Source organism: Xyrauchen texanus, chromosome 32 (assembly GCF_025860055.1).
Source record: "Xyrauchen texanus isolate HMW12.3.18 chromosome 32, RBS_HiC_50CHRs, whole genome shotgun sequence".
NCBI lineage: Eukaryota > Metazoa > Chordata > Actinopteri > Cypriniformes > Catostomidae > Xyrauchen > Xyrauchen texanus.
Window position 1 is genome coordinate 9,376,580 of NC_068307.1, and position 22,081 is coordinate 9,398,660.

The following is a 22,081-nucleotide window of genomic DNA, read 5'->3' on the forward strand; positions in this document are numbered from 1 at the left end:
TCCTCTTCTTTAGCTTTAGTAATGATAAAGTATCCAAATACTTCGGTTCTCAGTGTTCCAAATAACATTACCCTGAAAATGACATTAAAATGCCCAACTATTTTGTATTATGTTTTAAAAATGCAAGCTATCTTGTTTCAGAAGGAATCCTCATGCTAGATTTCTGAGTAACAGATGCAAAAGTGTTTTGCATAATACAGTCTGTTCAGCCTACTTTTACAAGCTCTACATGTTCCCTGAAATTAATACATTTTGAAAAAATTAATAAAAGCATTTATGGTCAAATGTTTATTGCCAGCACTCATTTGTAACAAAAAACTGATTGTTGGAAGTTGGTGGCAAAGGTATCTTGCACTAAAATCCCAATGGGTGGCCAAGAGGAGGGGCATGACAATGGGGTCCTGCTGGTAGCGTATGATGAGGTGCACTTGACGCTTATTGGAACTTTACTGATAACAGGCGGCCATACAAATTGGGAATTAGTCTCTGACACACTATTCCAACTGTGGCTAATTGAGTGCACATCTTTATTTTTTGCCTCAGTCCCTTTAAGTCAAGTCAGGTCACTTTGCAATCATATTCACAATGCTTCCGGGCAACTATTTCTACTCACAGCTTCTTGAATGGGAACGACTGATGTCTCAGAAACAGTTGGTCAAGTTTACAATGAAATAACATTTCAAATCAGCAAAAAAATGTATCTGACATAAATGATGCTTGTGCTTCAAATCAAGCAAAAAAATATAAAAAATCAATAATTAATAAATAATCATTTTCAGGTTAGTCCAGCATGTTGGTATAGTCTGCTTACTCATTTTTGAGTAAGCAGACTATAATTTCATAGGTTCACTCAGTAACTTTTGTCTTTGTGTCATCTTGGACTAACATTGACACCTAGCGGCTTGGATGCAGTATAATTGAAAATCAATAATTTTCATAGTTTAGATGCCATTGTAGAAATTTTGTATATACAGTCAGCCATGATTACTTTAATCAGTGAGTGAAAATGTCAAATAACAGGACGGTTACTGAGATTAAGCAAGAAGTATTCATCTGGTCATGTGATTCTTGCATGGCAGCCCCCATGTGCGGACCCTCTCCATGTAGAATAAAACAGCTTTTATAGGGTTACTGATATGACTGTAGTCTTCATTTTAATACAATTGGTCATGATTTCCTACATATATAGCAAAATTACAATTCATGTCTTTATGAGTTAAACTTTTTTTAATAAGAAAAAAAAAAATAACTGAGTGCACCTTTAAATAAACTGTTAGATTGGACTTCCATCCCTACAGCCACCATGTTTAGCATATTGAATAATCCCATTGAAGTGTATACTAGTCCTATAATGTATAATGTAGTCCTATAATGTCTGTGATGACCAGAACTCTCCTGACATTCAGGGCACTGAGGTATGTGAGTGCATTGACTTGTACAAGCTGGGTCTGATGAGAAGTAGTTATTTCTTTAATTGACCCTCACAGTACCTTCACCAGGTACAATCACTAAGGAATTCATCATGGTTTAAGGTGCTGTGCTATGCAGAGACTTTTATTCAAATGTCCTTATGGTCCCTTTTTTGAAACACGTAGTCACAACTGAGTGTTATTGCAGTCAGAGCTCATGAATTTCTGAGCATTAAGAACAGCCTGGCTCTAAATGTAATTGTATTGCCAGAAGCGAAAGGATAGAGCAACAATTCTGGGATCAGGCTAGAAAACATTTTCTTCTTAGGGTATTGCACTGTCTGTGGTGTCAGCGCAACACTGGGGTAAAAAAAAAGGGCTTAAAATGACATTGCAAAAGTGAGTGTGCATAATGGGTAGTGTGCTAAATGTGCATTATGGGCTACTATTTGAATAATGTGTTTAATCACAAATGAGAAATTATTAATTTACAGATTACAGCAAATAATGATTAAAGGCTTGGATTAATAATTTTTGTTTGCCTTTTGTAATAATTTTGACTTTTTTAATTTTGGTAAGCACTGATAATTTATAGAATTATTAATGCTATTATTATAGGACAATGCAGAAAATGCTCTGCAAAAAAATCCCAGAAGGCAAACATTAGGAGGTCAAAGCATGCATAGCAAGTTGCAGGTGAAATATAGATTGCCTGTCAGCGTAGTCATGGAGACCACTTGTCGCACATGTTATTAGGTGCACACACTCACGCCCACACCCACCCACTTGTACACAGACAATTATAGACACTGTACACAAGGTATCATCAAACTATAAACTCAAATTATTTTGAATATTCACCTATTTATTCTTATAGCTTCAGTTGACTCCAGGTTGACACTGTCTTGCGCTTGGCTTTGCGAGCTAAAATTAGTGGGAGATAGGCTAGAAACAAATGCAATTCTCTGTGGATGTTCTTAGTTATGTTGGCTTGAAAATCAAATATCAAATATCAAATATCCCAAAAATCCCTAGGGTCAGTAGATATTCGGGGATTAGTCCAGACCTCTGTGGATACATATAATACATGCTGCAATATTATAAACTTTATAATAAATGTTTACATGTTACATCAGAGGTTTCATCTATATAACAAATCTTTAAATATTATTGAAACTAAAAGGTCCCACAAACTTTTATCTCAGCCTCAGACACTAAAATATCAGAGGTTGTGTGCTTTTAACACTATGTAAATTAAAACATGATTAAAAAAAAAACGATATTTTTGTCCCTCCGGCTTTCTGTTGTTTCACGCACATTGTGTACAATTAGAAGTTTTATAGCCTAGTATTGATTCACTGGGTGTTAGTTTTGAAGATAGCAGACTGTCAGATGGCTAAAATAAAATACAGTAGTTTCTTATGACAAAAAATAGTTGATAGATTTCCCACTGTGTCTTAGGTTTTGCAAAAACGCAGATGTCCTGGCTCATTACTTATGCTGCCTTTATTGTAAATATGAGTTTCCCACTTGGATGTTGCACATGAATAACCCCTTAAATCATAATTAGGACTGAGAAATTCTGAGATAATTTTGATACCCGAGTTTCCAAGATGGGAGGAGAGGCATAATTGAATCACGGCAGAGGAGAGTACGATTTCTGTAGTGAATGGCTTTAATAATTTTTCTAAATACAGCTAATTGTCAGCATTTGCTGTTTTGGTCATATTCATTTATGTATATCAGCAACCATTCATGCATGTTGTACATTTGCACACCATAAAATAGCCAAAATTCCATTATTGTCAGCAAGCTAACTGAGACATATGTATTATGGTGTCAAAGTTTCTCAAAACATATTTATAAATGAACCATCATCTGTGTCGGTATTCAATTCAGTCAGTACAGTATATGTTATTCAATCCGTATTTGTTATAGCACAATTAGTCACTGTATCCACAGACTCACAAAATTCCAGGATCAGCAGTTGCAGATGTAGTGAAAAGGTTTTTAAATGATCACTTATAATATTTATTGGAGCACTTGAATTGGCCAACAAGAATGGCTGTTTATCAAAAAAGTAAAAGATTATTTTAAATGATCTGTGCATAACCTAATTAATATTCATTAGTTCTGTGATGTCACAACAGCCCCCCAGAAAAGAATAAAAACTGCCCCAACCACTTTTTAAAACAAAGTGATGCATTGATTGCAAGGACTGTACCCATGGAGAAACCAAGGGTCAGGTGTCTCCATTAGGAAGGAACTAGCTCATTGCAAGTATGACACACTCTAAGGTGAGATGTTAATCTTGGCAGAAACTAGTGTGTGTGTCTATGTGCTTTGCAATGTGTTGAGGGGCATAAAGAAATGTTGCCAAGAAGAACTTGTATTAATTTTCTGCCTTTCCTGTCCGTGTATTGTATTTGTACTGAATTTGACATTAGGTATTTCGACTAGAGTGAGATATCTCAAACAGAGAGTAAACTGTTATTTAAAATATATTATTTTGTAAATTTTTTAAATAGTCAAAGAGAGGGAAAATAAATTCTCCCTCAAGCAAAATGTATATACTGATCATCTAAAAAACTGAAAATGAAATACAATCCAGAGCCCTACAAAGGCAAACACAGTAACTACACCAAAAATAAAACCAAATGTAGATTGTAAAAATGTCTCACTCGGTCAATGCCAGGAGAGATCATTAAAAGACCTAATTCCAGTCATAACTTAATTTTGACAAAATGTGTTGTTACAGCATTTAGGCTTTGTATGGCAGTAAACTGTATACAGAGGGAAGACTGCAAAAAAGACAAATCCATGCTTTTTCCATGACATGATACAGAGAAAACAATGCATAAGATAAGTCCAATTAATGTGTGGGGAAACATACAGTATGTTTACATTATATAAACCCATTCCGCATGTGTCAAGTTGTTTTGAGAGAGTGATTTGATGGAATCTTTAGTTCCAAAGGTGGACATGTCTTAGTAAGTAATTACTAAGTAATAAAATAAACCAACAATACTTGATAGATAATTAGTGTGCCTGTTTTATACAATCATCTTTGTATTGGTTACTGACACTGTGCATGTCAAATCAAACCCACTGACAAATCCCTGTATGTACAGTAGTTCTTAAATGCAAATATATGAAGGGTGTCATAGCCTAGCCACTTCATGTAAATATCCTAATTTCAAACATTAAATATTGCACTAAAATCAAAGGAAGAAAAAAGCACAGAGAAAACATCACAGTAGAAAATATGGTGTTCATTTCAACTAGCAAGATTTTATGTTCTCTTGATCATAATTTATAGACTTGCAATGTTATGGTCCATTTTCTTCCATCTAATCTAGTTATCAATTTTTTCGGGTCTCGGGTCACTTTGAGAGCCACTGCTCTAATCTTTGGCAAATGAGGATATAAAGCTGATTTTTTAACACACAAAAGAAAAATTGAATTTGAGAGCAGCAGCTAAGGCTTCAGGCATTATCTCTAAATCTGCAAGGAGACATAATTTACTGTTTGCTGGTGCTTCACTACATAAAAATTTGAAAAGAACTCTGCTGGCTATTTTTGCAATTTATTATTATTATTTTTTAAACATTTCCCTCTTGTCTTTGGATGAGCTATCTGCTACCTCTGCCCCTAGATTTGCCTGATGTTTTGAGACTCCAGTAGCTTACGTGGATCACCACAAACACACACAAGACTTTTATATTCATATTTGCAGTACTTCTATGCAGTATCTACAAAGTTATTTTGAAAAGCTCTCTATTGTCATTTGGTGCTTTAATGAAGTCATCTGGGTGTTTTTTAAAGTGCAAGGAAAAGAAGCTACTTATTTGGAAGATCTGTTTAAAAGTCTCCATTATAGAGATGGATATCATTACTATACCTGGGTGAGGATTGTTTGTCTTGATTATTTTCTTAATTGACCATTCAGAGCTAGTTCATAACGTCTAAAAGAGGTAAGACTATTTTTGTGGCTCAGCTGAAATTGAGCATAAAGTTTGGATGCATCATTTATTAGTCCATTAGCAACGACAGTCCAAAACACCACAAGAAAGCACTGCACTTGTCAATTTAATCAACATCTTTGACCATCTGTGCAATGTGGCTGCACTGTAGCACATATTCATAACATTCCATTGTGTATGTTTGGTAGGAGGAGAATCAACTGTTTATTCTCAGCTGCTGGCTGCATTTTCCAACTTTCTGCCACCTGCTGCCACAACACATTACTTGTATCAAATGTAAATACATTACAAAGTCAGATCCTTGAGTCAAACGAGCAAAGATGTGAAAATAGTGCACACTGTGTCCTTTGGGATGCCTTGACAGGCTTCAAATAAAAGACATCAGCTCTCTAAGGGGAGCCTTTGTGTTTTGGGAGTCCACGCTATACTGAAGTGCTGCAGATCTGTTGACACTCTGCATGTATAAATACTGGTATTTAACACAGCCTTGAGCAAGGACATGAAGTGTAAACAAACAAATAATGGAAAACCAAATATAACCAGATGATGATTTAAAGGAATAGTTTGCCCAAAAATGAAAATTATCTCATCATCTACTCGCCCTCATGCCATCCCAGATGTGTATTACTTTCTTTCTTCTGCTGAACACAAACAAAGATTTTTAGAAGAATATTTCAGTTCTTAGGCTCTCACAATGCAAGTGAATGGTGACCAAAATTGTGAAGCTCCAAAAGCACAAAAAGGCTGGTGATTCAGTGGTTAAATCCATATCTTCATAAGTGATATGATAACTGTGGGTTGGAAACAGATCAATGTTTAAGTTTTTGGCCATTTATATTCTTCATGCATATTGCCACATACTTGGCAGGGAAGAGAATCTATGGTAAAAAAAAAGGACTTAAAGGGATAGTTCACCCCAAAATAAAAATTCTCTCATCATTTACTCACCCTCATACCTTCTAAGATGTGTATGACTTTCTTTCTTCTGCTGAACACAAACTAAGATTTTTAGAAGCTTATTTCAGCTCTGAATAGGTCTATAAAATGCAAGTGAATGGTGATCAGCCTTTGAAGGAGATATGGTCAGCATAAAAGTAGTCCATTCGACTCCAGTGGTTTAATGAATGTCTTCAGAAGCGATCCAGTGAAAACAGACCAAAATGTAACTCCTTTTTCACTGTACATCTAGACAACAGTCTCCTTGACAATCAAATTTTAAGCTTGATTACACTTCCTTGTGCTTGACGCATGCGCAGAGCGCTAGATGGCACTGTAGGATGTGTAATCAAGCTTGAAATCATGATCAGCAAGGAGATTGCTGTCTAGAAAATGGTGACAAATGAGTTACATTTTGGTCTGTTTTCACTTGATCGCTTCAGAAGACATTCATTAAACCACTGGAGTCGTATGGACTACTTATATGCTGACTTTATCTCCTTCAACGGCCTGATCACCATTCACTTGCATTGTATGGACCTACAGAGCTGAGATATTCTTCTAAAAATCTTTGTTTGTGTTCTGCGGAAGAAACAATGTCATAAACATCTGGGATGGCATGAGGGTGAGTAAATGATGACACAATTTTTATTTACAGGAATAATGTAGTAGCTTTAACCTTTCTCTCTTACTCTGTTCATGCATCATTTAAATTTTTTATTGTTGTTTTAAGTTGATTACAGCCTTTTTATGTAAAAAAGACAAAAACACTATAATTGTGAAACTGATCAAGCACAGCCTCGTTATATAGATGCACCAGTCACATAAACGTTTGAAGAATAAAAAACATCTTAGAAATCTCAAAAGACATGGTGCAGTTTTCCTTTTATGAGTGTGCAATAATGACAGAATCATAGGTAACCATGGCTACCAAACAGTATTGGGCCACCTGTGGGCTACTGCTCAAAACACTCGCATGTCTGGATAAACCTGCTAGAAATTAAACTATTGTTTGCTCATCATGGTAATGGTTGGTTGTATGATATTTGACTATAGTTGTCTTGTATCATGTTACAATTCTCAGTTGGCTTGCCCTTAGGGTACCAAATATAGATGCTAAACGTGTATTAACTTTAATTACAAACCATACTTATCCTCATGCTGAAATAATTATTTTGAAGACCCATCAAAAAAAGGTATCTCATAAGCGCGCTAACACCCAGGATCTGACCATACGTTCGTTTCAATTTTCCTTATGATCCACCTTAAATGACTGGTCCCACACAAGTCCCTCCCTCTCCGCCGCTGCTCTCCCCAACCCTCGTATTGAATCTCTGTCTGTCTTCCCTCTTTCGATTTCCAGCCACGACAACCAGTGATTGAAACCGTGTTTTTTTCGTTGCGCGGTGAAAGGTTGCGTTTGTCCGCACTTTTCCCGGCGGTTTAACGGGGGTAAGAGTAAGCAGTTCGCCCGCAACATATATAGAGCAGTTAACACAAAACTGGGCTCTGTTGCGTTGCGTTCCGCCGTAACCAAAGCGGAACATACCTCAATCCATCTTGTGATTATTGCCTCTGCTTTCTGGCCAGGAAAAGACTGTTGGATTGGTTTCGAGCAGACGGACTTCTTCTCAACGGGTTAGTTTATGCTGGTGTGATCTAAAAAAGTTTCCATCTACTATTTATTTACATATACATATATGCGCGAAGGTCAGATTTTATATGTATGGAAAACGACGAATTCCATCTTGCTGGTTGACTGTTAAAGTTATTTTCCAGACGCAGAGTAAACAAACACGGTTTGCAAGCAGCTTTGCGAAGAAAGACTTGTCTGTCTGTCCGTGAAAGTTTCCACTTACAGACATTCTTCAATTGTTGGGTTTGTTTTGAAGCCAAAGGAACGGGGGTTGTTTCTTCTTGATGCACTGAATGAAGAAGAACGTCCCATGTGCGGCTTTCACTCTTTCTGACAGAAACAGCCCTCCAGCCCTAAGGAAGGTTTGTTATTTTTCATGTTTTCTTGTTCTACCCATTTTATTTCCTCTGTTTCCCTAGCCACAGGTGTGTATTAGAGTGTGTGTATGTTCCATTTGTCATGTTGTAAATGTTGCTCTAAGCTAGTGCATTTGCTCACAAGAAAGAACTATCTTTTGTCATTGCGCGTTGGGAATATTAATTTCTGTACTGCTTTCAGTGAGCAACTTGAATGCGTAAGCAGTAATTGTCGAGGATTTACCTTTAAAAATATTACACTTTACTAATTTTTTTTAAAAAAAAGGCTTTATGATCTTGTTTTCGCACAGTATTCCAATAACGCATATAACTGTGCGTTGCATGTAAATGTTATGGATATATTTTTCGATTGATCATAGGTGCTGCCGCATTTTATTGCCATCACAATCATTGCTGTCAAATCAGAGCTGTCAGCCCAGTCGTACAACGCCTTGGTGAGAACTGTCGAGAATTTGTGTTGCTCACTTGGCAGCGGTGTCTTCAATTTTCCACTATGGGCAGTCTCACAAGGGTCTCTTTAATGGGCTGAAACAAACGGGTGCATTTCGCGTTAAGTGTAAAGTGGCTCTCTCTTGCTGAATGATAAAGAGGTAATCAGTCTGTCCCTCTGACGTCACTCCCTTGGGTAACATCCACCGCGCTTGTTTCGCGCCTCTCTGGGTGTGTCCTCGCGCTATTGCGTCGAAGGGGAAACCCTGCAATTTGTTCACTGTGAGGGGCTTCGACTTTCTGACTTCTGAGGAGAACCAAATCTGCCGTCATGTCAGAAAGACACAAATACGAGCCACAGACGAGGTGTGTTTGATTATAAAGGTTATATGAAGATTCTTGTTTATGAATTGTACAAAGCTTGTCGTCAAATATGGATTTTTTGTAATTACTGGCCTCCGCTGTGGAGATTACAAACTATCTGCAGTCGTGACATGATCCAAAAAGTTAAGAAATAATCTTATAATAAGAAATACGACTTCATTTACCTCAGAATTTGCACCATTAATGCAAGTTATATCTTTACCTGATATACTTAAATACCTCGTGAAATGAAAATGAAAGTTTTGCTGTTTGTAGTCCATATCTATTAGCTTTAAGGTAATATATATATATATATATATACCTTAAATATATATTACCTTAAATTAGTGTACTAATATACGTTGACAAAATTCGTTTTCAGAAGCTATAATAATTGAAAATATATTTACTGAGATAACAACCACCGCGCTTTTACTTTAGGAGAGAGCGTAACGGTCAACTAGTAAGGACATTAAGTTTGCGGAGACCATTCAAATGACTGGGATATCCGTAAACCGATACCTACCTGTCGCAAAATAGTCCTTGTGTTTTTGAAAACAGGAATTTTATCGTAATAAACTCACACAAAGGGCTTTTTCCAAACGGCATTTTTGCAGCCTTGAGGGGCATTTTGAGGAGTGGACGCCACTCGAAGGGTCGTTCCATACAAAAGAAAGAAAGTTTTTTTTTTTTTTTTTTACAAAGGGCCCTATCCACTGATATATATATATATATATATATATATATATATATATATATATATATATATATATATATATATATATATATCAGTGGCCCTATCACAAGTAGGGATGGGCACCAGTACTCGGTGAGAACGTCGGTGAGATCGTGCATGATTTGACTTTTCACTTAATTCGAAATTCAGTGACAATTACCTGACAACTAAACACAAACGTGTCAAAGAGGGAGCTTATTTTTAATTTTGAGATTTATTATATTGTGATTTTGAGGGGTACATTGATTGTCACAGACATCTCATAGCAATCAAACTGATATGCGACGCTGCAATGCTATCCTTACGATAATCAAAAGAGAGTGTTATTAACCGTGTTTTGAACACCTGTCTCTGTAAAACTTTAACTAAACACGTTATACTATCATTTAATGTAAATGGATATTATTTAATAAAAGTGAATGTTTGTCACTGATTGTAAACCTCCATGCCCTGGTTGCTGAAATGTATGCATGATGAAACACACACCTGCATCTCGACGAAATGGAGTTGAAGATTTCCGCATGAGTTTCCAAGTTAGAAGTCTGACATAATGTGTAATTGCGCTGCACTTTCCCCATTTGAAAGGTGGTATTTCCGACTCTCCGATTTGAATGGAACACTTCATGAATCATCACAGCAACAACAATACAGGCTTTCTCTTACAAACAGCCACTGCTGACTCCAGAGGAGGAGATGGCGGGCGAGTTGCGACATCAAGCGAGAGCATACGCCGCCTTGGCATTTAATATATGCTTCTGTCGCTGTGTTGTTAGATCGGAACACATGCTTGCCCTGGATCAACGGCATTAGCCTCTGTAGGGCGAGTAGTACAGCGGTCCTGACCAGAAACTGGCGGCTGCGTGATGCCTCCAGCCCAGATTGGAGGCATCTGTGGTGACCACAACACGTCTGGACACTTGCTGTAGGGGAACTCCTGCCCGTAGAAATGCTTCCTTCAGGTCTACTGCCGCGAACCAATCTTGATCCCGGACGCATGTCCAAATGTGTTTCTTTGTCAGCATCTTGATTGGGAGTCTGGGTAAGGCCCGAGTTCAGAACTCGCAGGTCCAAGATTGGCCGCAACCCACCGCCTTTCTTTGGCATGATGAAGTAAGGGCTGTAGAACCCTTTCCCCATCTCGGCTGGAGGGACAGGCTATATGAGAACATGAGCCATCCACAAACGCTACTTCAGTGTGATTGCTGCCCAGACATGCGAGGCAGCGCCCGTGGCGGTCGGAGGCGGAGAGTTAATGATCGCACCCAGGAATCACACAAGGACGGAAAGGCATCTTTAAAATGACACGTCTGTAAAAAAGACGTTCAACGTCAATGTGTGTGCTCTTTTAAGAAATATGTTCTTTTAGCAGAAAATATACTCTCTAGCCCAGGGGCGTATCTGCTGTTGGCGTGCAGAAGGAGAGAAATCCGCTGGAATATGCCATATTTCCAACAGCATACACTTCTGTAGAGGTGAATGGAATAGCAGTAGTGTATTAAGCTCACTGATAGTACAACTGCTAGGCTCCGAAGAAAAAACCTGAATGAATCCGCATTCCAGCTCTCTTTTATACCCGTATAATTTTCATTGGCCTTTTCTGAAATATCCAAGGTGATCGGGGCTCTCAAGATCGACCCCTAGTGTCACTACATCAACACAACGTCGAGTGAGTGACAGAAGGGGAACACAAAAAAATGTTGCTATGCAAAAACAAAACAACAACAACAATTGTCAGCAATGGGTGCTGCACAGTGATACAAATAGTGTCCGTTATCATGAGTATAGTACCGCTATTGACCAATCAGCATCAAGGATCTCTTTTATCCACACTTTTCCTGACCAACCACTGGGCAGCACCTTGAAAACACTGGACTGTTTTCTGATTTAAACTGTTTGTTGCAAAAGCCTGGCAATTGTTTTGTTTACTGTTTTACATTCACAAAATCTCCTTGTGTGAAAAGCAGCCATATTGTTTTATGGCCCACAGGGGATGTCCACAAGCTAATCTTCTGCTGGTGATGATAATTTAGTTTGTTGAAAATTTTGAGAGGTGTTTAGTATGGCCACAAGATAATCAATGGAGAAATGTCAGTCATTATGAAATATACTGTGATAAAATTATAGCCTATCCCTGCAGATCCTCAATAATCCAAGAGAGTTCAACCCATGGCTGAAGGGCTGTTGATAGCCAAATGAGAATGATTTTGACTCTGAGATCACAGAATCATCTGGTAGATTCGCAAACAGTATAAGGCATGGAGTGTTGTGTATTCAAACAACGTCTATGTTTGAGGGGAATTTAGTAGTAATTGTGAAGAACTAGCTAGACTGGACATCAGTGTGTTTAGGTTAGCCAGCTATTAAAGCTGATACCATGTGTATATGTGTTCACTTATGGATGTGTGTGGGTGTGCTTGTGTATGTGCATGTTTTAAACTTCAAATAACCTGTTGGGTGGGGAGGGGGTGTTTGAATCTATCAAGAACTTTTATTCTCTAGTGATTACTCAAGTCGACAGATACAATTTATTGTTGTGCATATCAAGCTGTTTACCCTGCAGAGAATCTGTTCCCACTAATTAGGGGAGAGTTGTAGTGTTCAGCTTCCTCCTCAGACATAATCATGGGTAAGATGAGCCTATAGCTTCCAGTACCATGACTCAGGGTTCCATAATATGACGACTAATGGGAATCTCTTGTAGCAATGTACAGGCTCAGACTGTTGGTGCTGTGGGGGACTTTTTAACGTGAAACAGTGTGGGGGTTGTACCTGTTGAATTGGGCTGAAATTGTAAATATTGCTTCCGTTAGTGGGGTTAGAGGCTTCATGATGTTTTAGCATGAAGGTAAAATTTGCGCATACTAGGGTTAATCTCATGAAAACATTCACATTTCATCCCACATTCCCCCTCCCCCATTTCTTATTACTGTAATGCATGCAGAGGTTTAATTACTTTTTTTTGTAGCCTAATTCCAGTATTCTCAACGGTGATTCTCATTACTGTAATGTAAATGCTCTAGGTGACAGTGACACCAAAATAATATCTACACCTTGTTCATTCACAAAAAATATTAAATTATTAAATATATGAAGATAAATAATGCTTTTTATTAGGGCTGCACTATTAATCATATTTTAATCACGATTTCTGCCTCTCACTGTTAATTAAGCATAATCGTCTGTGATTCTAGTGAGTTAGCAAACAGAAATGATCTTCCAGGTAGAGTTGCAAATTGTTGCTTATTTTTAATATAGGCTTTTTCTACAGATGATAGACCAAATCACAAGCTCTTTTGAAGTCTTTGTTTTTTTTTTACTCAAATGACCCTTCATACTCTGCAGAAGTTCACCACTGACCAATCACTTTTTGCGCAAGCACAAGCTGAAATATGAAGCCGCACATATTAACAGGTATGTCTCGTATGCACGCCGCTTTTACTGACTACATGAGGCCTGCATAAAAAAGCTGGAACATGCTGCCGTCAGAGACTGTTTACGGAGGAAGGATAAAAATCAGGTGCCTTTCAAACTGTTCTGAAGGAACTGTTTCCTTAATCATTCGTTCCAATCATTCAACAACACTGTCTGTTCAGTGATTACGAAGCAAGTCAGCTGAATAAACTTCAGTTGCAGCGTGGTGTTACAGAAGTCTTAGAACGGATCTTTGCTCTATTGACCTGAATTACATCTTGTGCTGTCATTATGTATTATAAACAGAACAGCTGTGCTACAAGTTCGATTTGGTTCGTGCGCGTCGCTATTGTGCACCGACTGCGTTAAAAAGCACTCAAGATTTACTTATCCTGCACGTTTGTGTAATTTCAAGGATGTTTTGCCATTACAAGTTTCAAGAAAATCTAACGTAACCCTATGGCACCAGGGTTGTGTGGGAATGTTTGGAAGGTGCACCAGAGCCTGTCAAAGCTGTTGTCAACAGAAACAACACAAACACTTCCTTCAGTTTTCTTCCCCATCTAAATAAAGGCTTGAGACCGAATAGCATTGATGCCTGCTAAATTATTACAGAAATACATTACTATTGTTTATTCCAATAATAATAATAATAATAAATACATAATGTTTTTTAAGAGAACTTAAGTGTAGAAGAAATTAATACATTTTGGTCAAAAGGAATAATTTACTTGTTTTAGTTTTAACACCTTGTTCAAAATGAGAGCTGCTGTTTAATGTAATTTTATTTCTTATTTTAGAATTGATAAATAAGCTGTGGCAAGTAACTGTATTTTCTCGTATAAATCGTGCAAAAATTTTAAGCAAAAAATATTTTGATTATTATTTTAACCATTATTGTGCAGCCCTACATTTATTAAGCTACTATGTATCGTTGTATATAAAATATAAATGTGCATATCAATGAAACTAATTAGATATCATTCTCCCTTGTGTTAATTTAGTGAAAAACTGTGAGGACACAGTTTTATTTTTAAATAGATTTTTATTCAATGCCTTTAATAAATTGAATCTACTTTGCTACAATGGCTTGATGATTTGGAGGAAATGATGGTTCCTGTGATTACAAATAATCCCTTGTGAGCCATTTCAGAGCAAATACATAATTTGAGATATATGTTGAATATCGTCAATAGGCTGAATAATATAGAGATACCATTTTTTTAGCCATATTGCCCAGCCCTACTATAATATAGTAACTTTTTACTGTAAATTATAATTTTATATCTTAAGGAATAGGACCCCAACTACATTTGTATTTTTATAGGAAAATTCTGGGTTCAATACAAATTAAGCTCAATCGGCATAATGTGGCATAATGTTGATCAGCACAAAAATCTATTTAGACTTGTCCATCCATTCATTTGATAAAAGCAAAAATCTGGATTACAGTAAAGCACTTACAATGGAATTGAATGAGGCAAATTTGTAAACCAATTTGTTTTTAAAAAGAATAGCTACAAGACATTAACAATATGTATGTTAACTAGTGGTTGACTGATATATCGGCGAGGTGAGAAATCGGCCGATATTTTGACTTTTTTCATTATCAGCATCTTACGATAAATTTTACCGTTTGGCCTATTTTTTTTTTGAGGGCGTTGAGAATCGCCTGCTTGCATGTGAAGCTACTGAGACATGTAAACAACCAATCATGGTTCCTCAACAGTTCCCTCTAATTTTTAACTGTATTGTCTAATGATAAAAGGCAAATATCAATAAAACTACTATTATATACCATCTGCAAATATGCGCATATTTCGTTTAAACAGATGTAATAAACCAACCTCACACAACTTCAGCAGATCCTGCATTCTAACTCCCATAAATCTTTCTCTTAAGCACATCTAACAGTCTCTCCTCAAAAGTTCCCTGTTACTTTTCTAATGATAAAAGGCAAATATCAATAAACCTCAAATTATATATTGTTTGCAAATATGCAGAAATCTAATTTAAACAGATGTCATTCACGAACCTCTTCCCGTTCTTCCCATTGAGCACTCATCTAATATCTTTCTCTGAAGCGTGTATTCTTGTCAACCAGAATAAAAAACTTAAGGATCAGGATCAAAAGTTCCTCTCATTCACAAATCATGATGGTCACTCCGTAACAGTCCAAGCAGGCAATCCAGGCCGTTTCGAAATGTCAGGAGATTGCGGCTCACGCTGGATCTTCATGAGCGCATGAGTGCAACTTCAAGGCTGATTCCGAAATGTGAAATGCTGCCTCCGGAGGCTGTATATGGAGATACGATGAACTTAAGTTGCTTTTCAAACTATTCAGAGACCAGCTTCCTTAAGAGTTTCATTCATTCAAAACAGCTTTTAGCTAAGCCATTATCTGACTATGCAGCAAGGTAGGAAGTCTTCTTCCTACGTTTTCGGATGCACCCCAAATTAAAAGCACTTCAAGTGTGCTATAAGTAAATGTTTTATTCACTAATCACTGTATGTACAATGGGTTTGATTCTTTATTTTTTCTTTAAATGTGATTGCTAACATAGACATGCCATCTATAGTTGCTCGATTACTGTGTGTACTGTTATGTCCTTCCTAATATATTAACAATTTCAATTACAGAAATCTGAAGAAACCGCTATCTACCATTTAAAATAAAATATAATTTTTTAGTTTTGTGCTAAATAAGAATTATTGTTTTTAAAAAATGTTTTTATGTTTGTTATTTTCTATATTAAATTGTGTGATATATCAGTATTGTATTGGCCTATTGGCCACCCTGCTCTCTGGATATCGGCATCGGCCATTAAAATAATGGTCGATGGCCATTATAAACTAATGTGAACATAATTTTTGTGTGATAAAGCAGAGGACCATTTCTCTTAAAATTAATATTAGAAATTGGAACGAGAGTCAATCACCTTTTAGATAGTCAACTTGAGAATGCACATTTGCGGAACCAGCCTGACATTTTTTTTTAGCATGATATGTGCTAAAGAAGTACAATTTATGATACCATTGTTGTCAGATTTTACTGCTGATTTTAAATATGTTCTTTGATTGTAATCTTGACCAATCATTTTTGAGATTTTGGTCTTTCCCTATTCAAGTAGATAGGAGCTGTACTTTTATGCCGCTTGTTTACATAGAAAATAGCTGTCCAGTTTGCCCGGAAGCATTCCAAATATGGCCGCTGAGTGAACTGATTTAAAAGAGACTTTAAATAAAATCGGAGGCTAACCTTTTCTGTGTAAAGTTATATACAACTTCATTGCCATGATGACGTCATGCCGTAAACCCAAAAATGACTGTTAAAAATGACATTTAAAAAAAATGTACAGCTTAAATAATACACAAGTTCTATTAGAAGAATATATTTTTTAAATACAATTATAAACTTCACATTTCTGCCTTTTAAACCCTTCAAAAATTGGCCCCCATTCACTTCTATTGTAAGTGCTTTAGTATGTAGTATGTTTTACATGGGCAGTTATAATCAAGCTAAAGCAGGTTTTTGCATTGTTGAACTACAGTCTACTGTCCGTAATCTTATTATAATTTTTTTTGCTTTTTTTTAAGAAATTGAGGGACGAGTCAAAATAATTGTTAGTGGTAATCAGTGTTATACCACAAATGCTGTAATGCTGTTAATGGAGCCTAACTTGTATTTAACTCAGAATATTCCTTTTAGCTTTAAGATGAGGCACTATCCTCTGCCATGGTATTGACGAGACGGACCGTAATATTAATTAAAACATCTCTTTTTGTGTTCTGCATAAGAATTAAGTTATAGAGGTTTGGAATTTTCATTTTCGGTTGAAGTATTCCTTTAAATTGCTATAAATAAATTTTGATACAACAAGTACTACCATGACATATAAATACTCATTATTGTTTTTTATTACAATAATGAGAATTGGAGGGGGTGTGCTTATTTGTCATGAAAAATGTGACAATGCAAAAAATCGTCATGGTCGGAAAAAAAGTCCTTTAAGTAAGTTAATATTTTATTGTTTCAGGTGATTTTGGCACCAATTATGAACTTGATATTCACCCTTCAACTTTTGCTGTATAACAATAGCAAGTTGACAAATATATCTGACAGATTGGCATGGAAAGAACTAGGCCTATGTTTTCACCATTGCTTTTTTGTTACGATTTCTGTACCATTCAGGCTGATAGTAATGGTAGGTAAGAAGTTTGCCCTTCCATTACACATTAACGTTGTCTTGCATTAAAAATGAAAGTTGTTTCCTGCATGCTGCTTTTTTGTCCTCAGCAATGTATTACACAGATTTGTTTTACTGTTTGCCCTGTACTTTTTTGCTGTTATTTAGGACATTAGCACCACTAAAAGGAAAAAACATATGTACGAGGGTTAAGTGTGGCAGTGTAATGAGTACAGAGGTCAGGTGATTCTTAGCATATGCGTGTTGTTTTCCTCTCCCCTGTCAGATGCTGTGGTGTGTGTGCTCTTGTTTAATGGAAGAGGAGTGCAGCATACCAGCGAACCTTGCAGGAATGCCACAAGTCATATTGGCTCAACATGAGTGAAATGGTGAATGCACTACAAAATGCATAAATAAGCCATTTCGCATTAGTAGCAGGGTTCTGTGAGCGTAGTTTAGTGTGGTTGTGAGGTTGCCAGGCATGCAGTGGCAATAGGTATATCTCTGCTGACAGAGATAAAGAGAGGGGCCTCCTTGTAACAGATGCTCATAGTTCAGCTGGAAAAACAAACATACTTTTTTTATTTGCATGTTTCAAGGGTGACTTGTGTTATTATCAGTGGAGAATAGTGCCCTCCAATAACCCACTTTAAAATATTAAGTCGTATTCTAAAATACTGCTCTGGTGCTTTTCTTTAATTCTGTCTTGGATTCTTTGTCCGCACAGTTTCTCTTGCCTTCATTCACTCGCTCATTACGCTCGTTCCTTCCCTATTCTCTGTCTCTATTTATCGTTAACACTCCCAATTCGGTGTGATGTTTAACAAAATTAAGGACTACATGTATATACCCCGCTTTCACACACACTATTTGTCTGTTCACGGTTTATTTTGATATTCTGAACTCTCCAGGAAGTCCTGTATGTGTCTGTTTGTAGGAAAGTTTGCAGTTGTTTAATTCGCATCTTATTCAAATTCTGGTAAAAAAGCACCTCCTGTGCCATTCTAAATACATATTATAATTGAATCGAACTATTGAGCATCTACATCTGAGATGTTTGTGAGTAGCGCTCAAATATTGCGCACCATGTGAAGGCTAAAAATAGGCGTGCGTGTGTGTATAAACAGAGCAGCGCCATTCAATAACGCGCTGGAGCTGCGTGTGCATTTAATTAATATATTTATTAAACACAGCTTTTTGTGATTCACAGAGCTATTGCACGTCTTCAAGTGTTTGAATAAAATGCACAAGTCATATGAACTACTTTAATAGTGTTTTAATGGTTCTTTTATGTCATTTTTGGAGCTTAACAGTAACAAACGACTAACACACAGTATTGGATTTGGGTCGGACCGATACCCGATCCGTCTAAAAGCTTCTGTATCGGAGCCGATACCGATCCAGGTATTGGATCGGTGCATCCCTAGCTATTATGAGATTGTATCTACATGATTGTGTTCAACATTATTTATGTTTTCAAATATATCCCTTTTTATAATCTTTGCTGTTCTGTGTCTTCTCCAACAAGACAAAGCAACAAAAACTTTGATGACAATTTTTCGTTCAGTTTAACAATGAATTTCTTTGCTGCTATTTTTTAGTTTTTGCCTTGCTTTAGTTAGTTGTAGTTGTTTGTGTCTCAGAGGTGCCTGGCAGAGGCACCGTTCTAATTTAGCTGCTAGGCGACATGCCAAGTGGGAAACTCTTGGGCACGATGCCTCCTGTCTAGGCCCTCCCTGATCTCTTTTGCGGAGCTACGGTTTTAGGATCTGTGTAAATGAAGGCCGCCATCTGACCAGTGCATCTTTGTGATTTCTAAAGAAGCCTGTCTGTATTCAAACTGTATTATGCTACATAACACGATTTAAATGGGTCATATCTACTGACTGACAGACATAAGCTTTTTAATGGCCGATACTGATCTAGAGAGGCCATAATGCCAATATATACAAAGTGTTGTACAACTTATTGACAGTATTTAACACTGGTGCTACACACAGCCAGGAACAGCACAAGGTCTGGTGAACTTGGTGAAGTTTTACTTGAATTAACCTAGTTCTTCTGGTGTTAAGGAATAATGGCATCTATCCGACATCCTCTTGACTGGGTGAGCCAAGTTTCTGATCAATAGATGTTGTTGATTCCTTGTGATATGTACCCCTTATGATGTATGAGCAAAAACGTTTATCAGAGATTAGATTGTTGACCTCAAGCTATTCCTTGTTAAGATGCAAAAAACACTGTGTCATGCTTTCTTACCGTCTGGCATTGACGTATACTGTTAATTAATGTAGTTGATGAGGGTGTGTCACACATTTTTCTCTTTAGTGTAATCTTCACAGTGACACTATTTCCAAAGTTCAGCAGAGTGATAAATGGATTGTTTTTTTTACTGCACATTTCTTCATCATGTGATCAAACACCACTTTCCTCTTGTGGTCTTCGGGGGAAGTTTCATGTCTATCTTTCCTTGGTCATGGAAACTGTCATGATGTCTTCCATTGCATTGTGACACACACAAGATATTCTTAGTGTTGAGGTTGTGGGCAGCACAGGGAGGGTAAACAGGTCAGAAATGCTTGTGTCTCCAAAACCCACACACTCACCCTGCACACAAGAACTGTGTATTCTAGAATGACTGTAGAAAGGACTGAAATGAGAGCATGCGAGTCAAGTCAAAAAGGACTGAAAGGAATCTTTGTAGATAGTGCTCTCTTTCTCAACTTTTTCCACTGCTGCATAAGGCCAACTGTTAATGCGGTATAGTGTGTGACAACCAGCATAGCAGAATGTGTTTAATGCCTAGTGCTGGACAAGAATTTGCATTTCAGTCTCCATCACAACAGAAAAAAAGCCTTTTTAAGGAATTCCATTACCCCACTTTAAAAAAAAGCGTCATTATGGTTCCCAAATGTTGTGAGTTTGTTCAGAAAGTTGCTAATTGGTCATACTAGTTCTCCCTGCATATGCTTGCATCTTGTGACATTTATTTTTATGAGGGGAAAACATCTAGCAAAAAAGGCACCATGTTCTCTGCCAGATCGCTTATATCAGACATCTTAGGATTCTTAACCTCTCCACCAATTTGTGGAACCATTTCCAATTCGTTGTAGTGCAAATTATACGTGTTTCATGACGCTCAAAGTTTGATCTTCTGCAGTGTAAAAGAATGTCTGCCAGAAGATGAACTGCTTTGAATTGAATTTACAGGGTCATTGGCTGACATTGGGTGGGGTTCTGTGGTCGAGCTCCTATCTGCCAATTTCCTTACAGATGTCAAAGACAAATCTGAGATGGATGGGAGCTAATCGGTGGCAGCTGGCCTTCAACTGAACAAGCATAGGGTCTTTTGGTCACTCCATGCGGCTCACTCCCAAGTCATGACGGTATGAGAGAGAAAACAGGGATCAGATGTGTCAGCTGTTGACTCCTCCCTTTCAGACTCCACTAGTGTCCATCTCCTCATGACAAAGCAGAGGGCCTTTACTATATCAAAACTGCCGAGACCTTTTTTTGACAGCTAATGTGAAGCTTTCCAGTTGTTAAGCAGTCATGTTAAGCCATCCTTTCAATTAAAGGCATACTAGACTATTTTAAATATGTATATGCCTTGTATACATCTCTCAAAAAGGTGCCTAGTTCTCTGCCAGGTCGCTTATTTCAGACATTGTAGGGTTCCTATCCTCTCCACCGAATTTGTGGAAACATTTCCAATTCATTGTAGTGCAAATTATATTTGTTTCCTGACGCTAAGAGTTTGATCTTATGCAGTGTAACAGAATGTCTGCCAGAAGATTAACTGCTTTGAATTGAATTTACAGGGTCATTGGCTGACATTGGGTGGGGCTCTGTGGTCGAGCTCCTATCTGCCAATTTCCCTACAGATGTCAAAGACAAACCAAAGATGGATGGGAACTAATCGATGACAGCTGGCGTTCCATCTGAACAAGCATAGGGTCTTTTGGTCACTCCATACGGCTCACTCAGGGATCAGATGTGTCAAATGTTGACCCCTCACAATTTATGTGAAAAATCTGAATATCGCAAGAACAAAGTGCGAATAAAGCCAGGTTTCTATCCCATCTGTTCAAAAAGAAAACAAACGTCACATTTGGGGAAATTGTACTTTTTAAAAATGTATTTATTTTTTATTAAATACTTGCGTTTTATTTACAAAACACCGTAAAGAACTTTGTCTCGTATCTGGAGCAACAGCACGTCACACCGTTTTGGGAGCACAATGTGTTTGCGTTTCTCCATCCTAATGTCTTTACATTGTGGATATATAATTTTTTTGCAAAAGTGTCAATAAACCTGCTCTTGAACGCACAGTTCAAGTTTGTATTCAACTTATATTTCCCTGCAAATTCCATACAGGCTATTGATTATCAGTACACCATTATTTTAGAATGACATAGCAACATTTCAGATGAGAGGATTGGTCCTCTGTTTAGTCCAATTATGAATGTCTAGGTTACGTATGTAACCTCCGTTCCCTGATGGAGGGAACGAGACGTTGTGTTGAAGAAGCGACACTAGGGTCTCTTGAGCGCCGAATATGCCTCTGATCTATGAAAAAAGGCCATTGAGAAGTTGGCAGACAGTATTTGCATA

The 22,081-nt window shown here is 37.3% G+C and overlaps 1 protein-coding gene across 5 annotated transcripts in view; it reads left to right on the forward strand.

Annotated features, from left to right (window-relative positions):
- Positions 1-7,680: 7,680 nt before the first annotated feature.
- Positions 7,681-22,081, forward strand: part of LOC127625642 (plasma membrane calcium-transporting ATPase 3-like) — a 177,312-nt gene continuing 162,911 nt past the window's right edge. For all 5 annotated transcript variants that reach the window (XM_052100938.1, XM_052100935.1, XM_052100937.1 and 2 more), the window contains exon 1: positions 7,681-8,326. The gene's annotated coding sequence lies outside the window, so the exon portion shown is untranslated. The remainder of the gene's footprint in view (positions 8,327-22,081) is intronic.